Source organism: Physeter macrocephalus, chromosome 18 (assembly GCF_002837175.3).
Source record: "Physeter macrocephalus isolate SW-GA chromosome 18, ASM283717v5, whole genome shotgun sequence".
Classification (NCBI taxonomy): domain Eukaryota; kingdom Metazoa; phylum Chordata; class Mammalia; order Artiodactyla; family Physeteridae; genus Physeter; species Physeter macrocephalus.
The window spans coordinates 61,482,790-61,489,575 of NC_041231.1; positions in this window are offsets into that span (position 1 = coordinate 61,482,790).

Consider the following 6,786-nt stretch of genomic DNA (forward strand, 5'->3'; position numbering starts at 1 on the left):
AAGGGCAGCAGAATGTTGAAATGTTCTATCTTTATCATTCAAGTGGCAGAAAATCTTTTATTAGTAGGCACTGGGGGCAGAAGATGCCTGATTTTATATCTTAGTCATATTTGTACAGTTGTTCCAACAAGTAACTTAAAGACAAAATGGAAAAACAAGGAGGTTTGTGCCTGCGATCATGTTGATGTGAAACCAGGGATGGCCACCTTGTGCCAGGTGAGTTAAGTTTTACCTGGCAGGTAGACCGCAGAGGTCCTGAGAAGCCAGGGTGGGAATTTTTCTGCTGGGTGCCCCTTAGGTTCTGTGACTTGATTGATTGTGAGTCATGTTTCGGGAAAGACCTGATCACAGGAAAAGGGTGGGAATAGAGTGATTTGGGGAGCAGCTAACAACATTCATCACAGCTCATGGCCTGAATGAATTTTACAGAAACAGGAAAACAAATGCTTCTTATGGAATCAGAGAATGTGAGGGCTGGACAATCCCAGAAAATGAGGAACACCCATCCCATTTTCCAGATGAGAAAACAGAGGCCCAGCAAGTTGAAATCCCTCACCCAAGTTGCACCCGTCTCTCCTCCCCACTACATGGCTCATGAAAGCAGGACTCTTCCTGTCTTGATCACTGCCGAGCCCCAAAAAGGGCCAGGCATCTAGCAGCTGCTCCAAAAATTTCTGTTGATTGTAGGAACAATGCTGTTTCTTTCTTTCTCACTCTTATTCAGGATTGTGCCCAGAACTCTCCAGGTTGCAATGTAATTCGATAAATGTAGATATTAATTGAGTTTTGTTGTGATGAGGACTTAGGCTTTGAAGGTAACAGACTTGGTTCAGAACTTGGTTCTGCCACTGAAGAGCTGTTTGGCTTTGGGAAAATTACTAAACCTCTCTGAACTTATTTCCTCCTTTGTAAAGTGGGGATAAATCTATCTGAGCCAGCAGAGCACCTGCATGAGAGATGTGCACTAAATATTGGTCTTTCTCACTCTCCCACGCCATCTCTCTGTTCTTCCCAGAGAAGTTGTACAGAAGGATATAGTACTTTTTAAAAATAATTTATTTATTTATTTATTTATTTTTGTCTGCGTTGGGTTTTCGTTGCTATGTGCGGGTTTTCTCTAGTTGCGGCGAGTGGGGGTTACTCCTTGTGGCGGTGCGCGGGCTTCTCATTGAGGTGGATTCTCTTGTTGCGCTTGCTGTGGAGCACCAGCTCTAGGCGTGCGGGCTTCAGTAGTTGTGGCCTGCAGGCTCAGTAGGTGTGGCGCATGGGCTTAGCTGCTCCACGGCACGTGGGATCTTCCCGGACCAGGGCTCGAACCCATGTCCCCTGCCTTGGCAGGCAGATTCTTAACCACTGCGCCATCAGGGAAGCCCAATATAGTACTTTTTAAAGTGGGGTTTTAATTTATTTCAGATAGTGTACATTTTTCTTGTAGAAAAGATTATTCCACTACAGAAACATAAACATGCAAAACCACTACAAATGCAGTATTCTATGGGTTAGATATTATCAGTCACATTTTATAAGTAATTGGGCAAATTCCAGAGCACTAGGTACTGGGGATTAAGAAGACTCAAATCTGGGGTGCCCGCCACCCCAATTTCAAGAACAGGGTGTGTTTTTCAAATACTTATTTCATCTGGTCTTTGTTTCTCATCCATCCTCAGTGTCTGCCTTTCTCAAGAAGGCTCGGATCCTCCGCTTTCACACTCTCCCGGCTGGCTGTGCCCCAGCTCCCTCCCTGGAACCTCTGCATGCCTGGGTGTGCCTGCTCTCCCTGTGCATCCCCAGCTTTGCCAGAGAGATACTGTATCGTGCACTTCTTGCTGTCACCCCAGAGTACCTAGACCCTTCTTGTACATGAAGTACACCCTCATCACCATGTGTTCACGCCAATCCCCTTATCTTATATTCTGCCTCTAAGCCAGGCTTGGGGGTGACTACAGTGTGCATTCAGCTATGTTAGGTGCTGGGATCAAAGTGAAGTTCCCAACTTTTGAAGTTGCTTGAGGGTCACACAGTAATTTAAAATCGGGTCACCTGACTTAAAGGGGGGCGCTGATTGATTTAAAGCCAAGGCAGTTGACTTAAACCCTGCGTCCCTCAGCTGCAGGACGAGACCAACTTTGGCGGTGCACGGGTTCGTTCCATGCCAGCACTGCTGTTCAGGAAGAGCTTCCAGCAGCGCCTTAGTGCAGGGGGACTTGGTCCGTTGTCTTGCCCCTGCCTTCAGAGGGGCGCCACCTGCTCTTCTGGAGGAGAATCAGGGAGGGGGAAGTGCAGAGTCCTGGCTGGAGTTGCGGCACCCCTTGTCTGATGTCAGGGAAGGGGGCGGGGCTGTGTGGTGTCCTGGGGCTGGACTCAGCAGGTGGGACTCAGCCTCTCAGCCTCCTAACCTCCCCCCACACACCCCACAAGAGTTTCCAATAATATGTAATTGCGCCTTAGTTTCCCGGTCTTCAAATTCGTACCCAGGCTCCCAGGTCCCTTGATTTAGCCACTTCCTCTGTGTTCTTTCTTCTATTAGATATAGTCCCAGAGGGAGGGGCTGCGGATGGGACTGGAGGGACTCTGGCAGCACTGGCCTCAGTTGACTAAAGAGATCCGGGGCCTGCGCTATCACACATGTGCGAGGACACTTAAGGCGGAATCGAGGGGGCCAGTTAGAGTCAGTCCTTGCTGCCTCAAGTGAGTATGGATCACCGTCGGGTGGGGAGCATGCTGAGCCCTGACAAGTACTGTTAGGAGGATGTGTTCCTCCTCCGGCTTCAAGGACGTGGGTGGGCATCAGGGCTCCAGGGCTCCAGTTCCCCTCCAGGCTTCCAGGTCCGACTGCACCCCAGGGGCCTTGCAGACCTGGCTTCCTGTCCCAGAACTTCCAGGCTCCAGGAAGAATCCAGACTTCAGAGATGGTGCCTGAGCGCTCCAGCTTCAGAAGTGCTGTCCCTGGGAACCCAACAGTGGAGGGTGGATCGGTGAAGGGAGTAGGGGGTGGGGTAGGGAGAGGTGGTTTCCCTGGGAGACTTTGAGAGGGAAATATCACCCCCCACACCCCCTTCCCCCTGCAACTGACCCATTGATGCCATAGGATCTCAGGGCCTTTTAGTCAGAGATGCCTCTGCTTCTTTACTCCTGTGTTCACAACTATGCAAAACCAATTCTTCATTCTCTTGTTGCCTTGCCAGGACTTTTAAAGCACTGTTCTTTTGAAGCACTCGTTCCCTAAACTGCAGTTTGGAGCTATCCCAGCTATTTAAATGTGTTCTCCTTAAACTGAGACTAAATCCTACTCTTTTGGAAAAACGACCTTCACTTCAGAGGAGATCATCTTTTCTGCCCATTCCTTCCTTCTACTGCCCTCTTAAGAACACTTGTGCTCAAAGAGCTTCGTGATTTATTTTTTGCTTGATGTCAAAAAGAAACCTTCCCCATGCACCCCAAAAAGCTTTCCTGGAACATAGGTGTTTCAAAAAAAATGACAGTGTTTTGCAGTCAGTATACACTGGGTAGACTGCCTGGCAATCCCTCCAAGAGCCAGAGGTGAGTAACACCTTTACTTATTTGATTGGATGCCCTTCAAGTTTAGGAAGGTCCCATTCTTATGACTGGGCAGATAAGACAGAGCCCTGGATGGCTGTGGCTGTGATTAGATAACTTCTGATGATTTTATTTCCCTTACTGAGCTGCTGCTTCTAGGTGAAATTCATTTTATTACCTGTCCATTTTTAAAGAAAGACTGACAAAGTCACTGTAATAGGTCAGGAGTCTGAGCTCAGGGTTGGTCAAAGGTACTCTCAGGGAGGAAGGTGGATAAAAATAGGTGGGTATGGGCTTCCCTGGTGGCGCAGTGGTTGCGCGTCCGCCTGCCGATGCAGGGGAACTGGATTCGCGCCCCGGTATGGGAGGATCCCACATGCCGCGGAGCGGCTGGGCCCGTGAGCCATGGCCGCTGAGCCTAGGTGAGTAAAATAGGAGGGTTGGCAAGTACAGGCAGGACACCTGTGTTCATCGTGCATACTAATAAAGGTCAGAATCTCCTCATTTATCTCTGGTGGGAAGTTCTGATGGTTTCACAGAATCAAACTCAAATCATATTCAAACTAGGGGATTTCCCCTGAGCATAAAAGGAAGTATCCATCCCTAGCAGGAGTCGTCGCTGCAGAGGAATAAAGATGCAAATGTAGAGAATGGACTTGAGGACACAGGGAGGGGAAAGGGTAAGCTGGGATGAAGTGAGAGAATGGCATGGACATATATACACTAGCAAAGGTGAAATAGATAGCTAGTGGGAAGCAGCTGCATATAGCACAGGGAGATCAGCTCAGTGCTTTGTGACCACCTAGAGGGGTGAGATAGGGAGGGTGGGAGGGAGACGCAAGAGGGAGGGAATATGGGGATATATGTATATGAATAGCTGATTCATTTTGTTATACAGCAGAAGCTAACACAACATGGTAAAGCAATTATACTCCAATAAAGACATTAGCAACAACAAAAAAACCCACCCAAAACCAGTCAATCAAGCCAACGGAGACATTGTATGTGTTTACAGTTCAAGAAATCCACAAGAGAATCCTTTATTCAGTATGCAATGAATGGTCCATTCGAAAAGAAGAAAACTTTCTAAAATGTTGTTTTTCCATTTATTGTTCAGAACATCATTTTTATACCTCTGCATTTCTTACTATTCAAAGCTAAGTCACGTGAATTACAGGGAAGCAGCTGATTGATTTAAAGTTGGGTCATGTGATTTAAAAACCAGTGGCAGCTGATTGATTTAAATCCCGGTCATATGAATGACATGAGGAGGGGGTGCTAAAAGCTGCTTTTTCATCTCTGGCTCAGAATAACATATTTATAACTTGGTTTTTCTTATGATTTAGAAAACTTGAGCTGTCTCTCCTTGGAATCATCAGGAGAAAAATAACAGTATTTCAGGTTCATTCTTGAAACCAACTTCTCACGGTTAAGGTGTATTGACTAAAAGATCTTCCTTCTTCAAGAGATTCCAAACCTCTGTAAGACACTTCATTGTAATTGGAGAAAAAAGAAGAATGAAATCAGGCCAGCAGGTGCAGGAGGCCAAGGCAGCCCCCAGGACTAGGGAAGGAGGAGGAAGGGCTGAGAGTTGCCATTAGAGAAGACAACCTCCGGAGGGCGCTGAAGCACCGGCAGAGCCCACCTACCACTTCCAGTCTGGCACTCAGGGTCAGATTTGGGTTTGGAGATGGGGTTGCTGTAACCCCAAGGAGGTGAGCAGAGAGGAGGAGTTGATTACTGGTCTCCTCTGAATCTCTGGCCAAAATTGCCTGGCTTCATAGGGGGGACAGAGTTTTGCTTTCAACAACTGATGGGCACTTCCAGGCTGGTCGGGTTTCCCAGTGACCCGACAGCCTGACAGGCTGACTGCGGTGTGACCGCCTTTTGTTTCTCCAGAATCTGTACATCAGGAGGTGCATGGTTGCGGGAGCCCATTCACCACCACACACACACCCCCCCAAGGGGGATGGCACCTTCCCTGGCTGTACCCTATGATCACCAGTGGTGGCGGGAGCCGAGTGACCACCACACACACACCCCCCCAAGGGGGATGGCACCTTCCCTGGCTGTACCCTATGATCACCAGGTACTTGAAATGAATGCAAGGTTTTTGCCTTCAGGGAAAAGCTCACATAACCGCTTCTGCCTCATAATATGTGGGATTTACTATAATGGAAGGACATTATAAAGAACAGGTAGAAAACTCATCTGTTGGTCTCCATGTAGAAGCTTATTTTGCATGAATCCCTCCTACATGAGTAGATAGCAGAGCTTTATTTTTGTTCCTGTGTTTGTAATTGTGGCAGAGGATGTAGGTATGGTGATTTGAAAGCCCTCAAAGAAACATTCTCAGAACTCTCAAGACTTCTCTTGATTGGAACCGAAAGAGACCTGGAAAAGGAGGAAAAGAAAAGGAGGTGGGAGAAAGAATGACTGTTTCTCAGTAAATTCACCTTCCTGGTTGATTGTTCTGTCTTCTCATTTCTTTTAACTTCTATGTATGTTTAATGGAATAAGGTAGAAAGGCTGGTTTTTATTCTTTAAAAGATTTTGCATCACAAAGAAACCAGAAGTGACTAACAACTTATTCAAATCAATTTTACATAGAGACTTTGATATTAAATTTGTATATTAAAATGGGTTAATCCAAATTTTCTCTTTGAGTGAACATTTGTAACATATTTTTATAGATAATAATTTATCCTAGATATACGAAATTGTGAGAATAGGTACCATTTTTTAACCACTTAAATGATTTCTTTCAAATGAATAGATTGTACACTTTAAATGCCAATGTTGTGTCTTACAAGATTTTTTTAATTCCTTGATTTCCAAAACTTTTTTATTTAATTGATTTCTATCTAATAATCTTTGTCTCCCCTTTATTGTTTCTTGCTTTATATTTTATTGATCTATAGTTAATTTACAATATTATATTAGTTTCAGAGGTACAACATTGTGATTCATAAATGTTTAGGTTCTTCTCCATTTATAGTTATTATAAAAGAGTGGCTATATTCCCCATGCTATACAGTACATCATTGTAGATTATTGATTTTATACATAATGGATTATACTCAAAATCTCCTACCCCTATTTTGCTCCTCCACCCTATCTCTCCCTGCTGGTAACCACTAGTCTGTTCTTTAATCTGTAAGTCTGTTTTTTGTTGTTGTTGTTGTTGTATTCAATTTTTTAGATGCCACGTGTAAGTGATAAGCTACAATGCTTGTTTTCTCTGCGGCT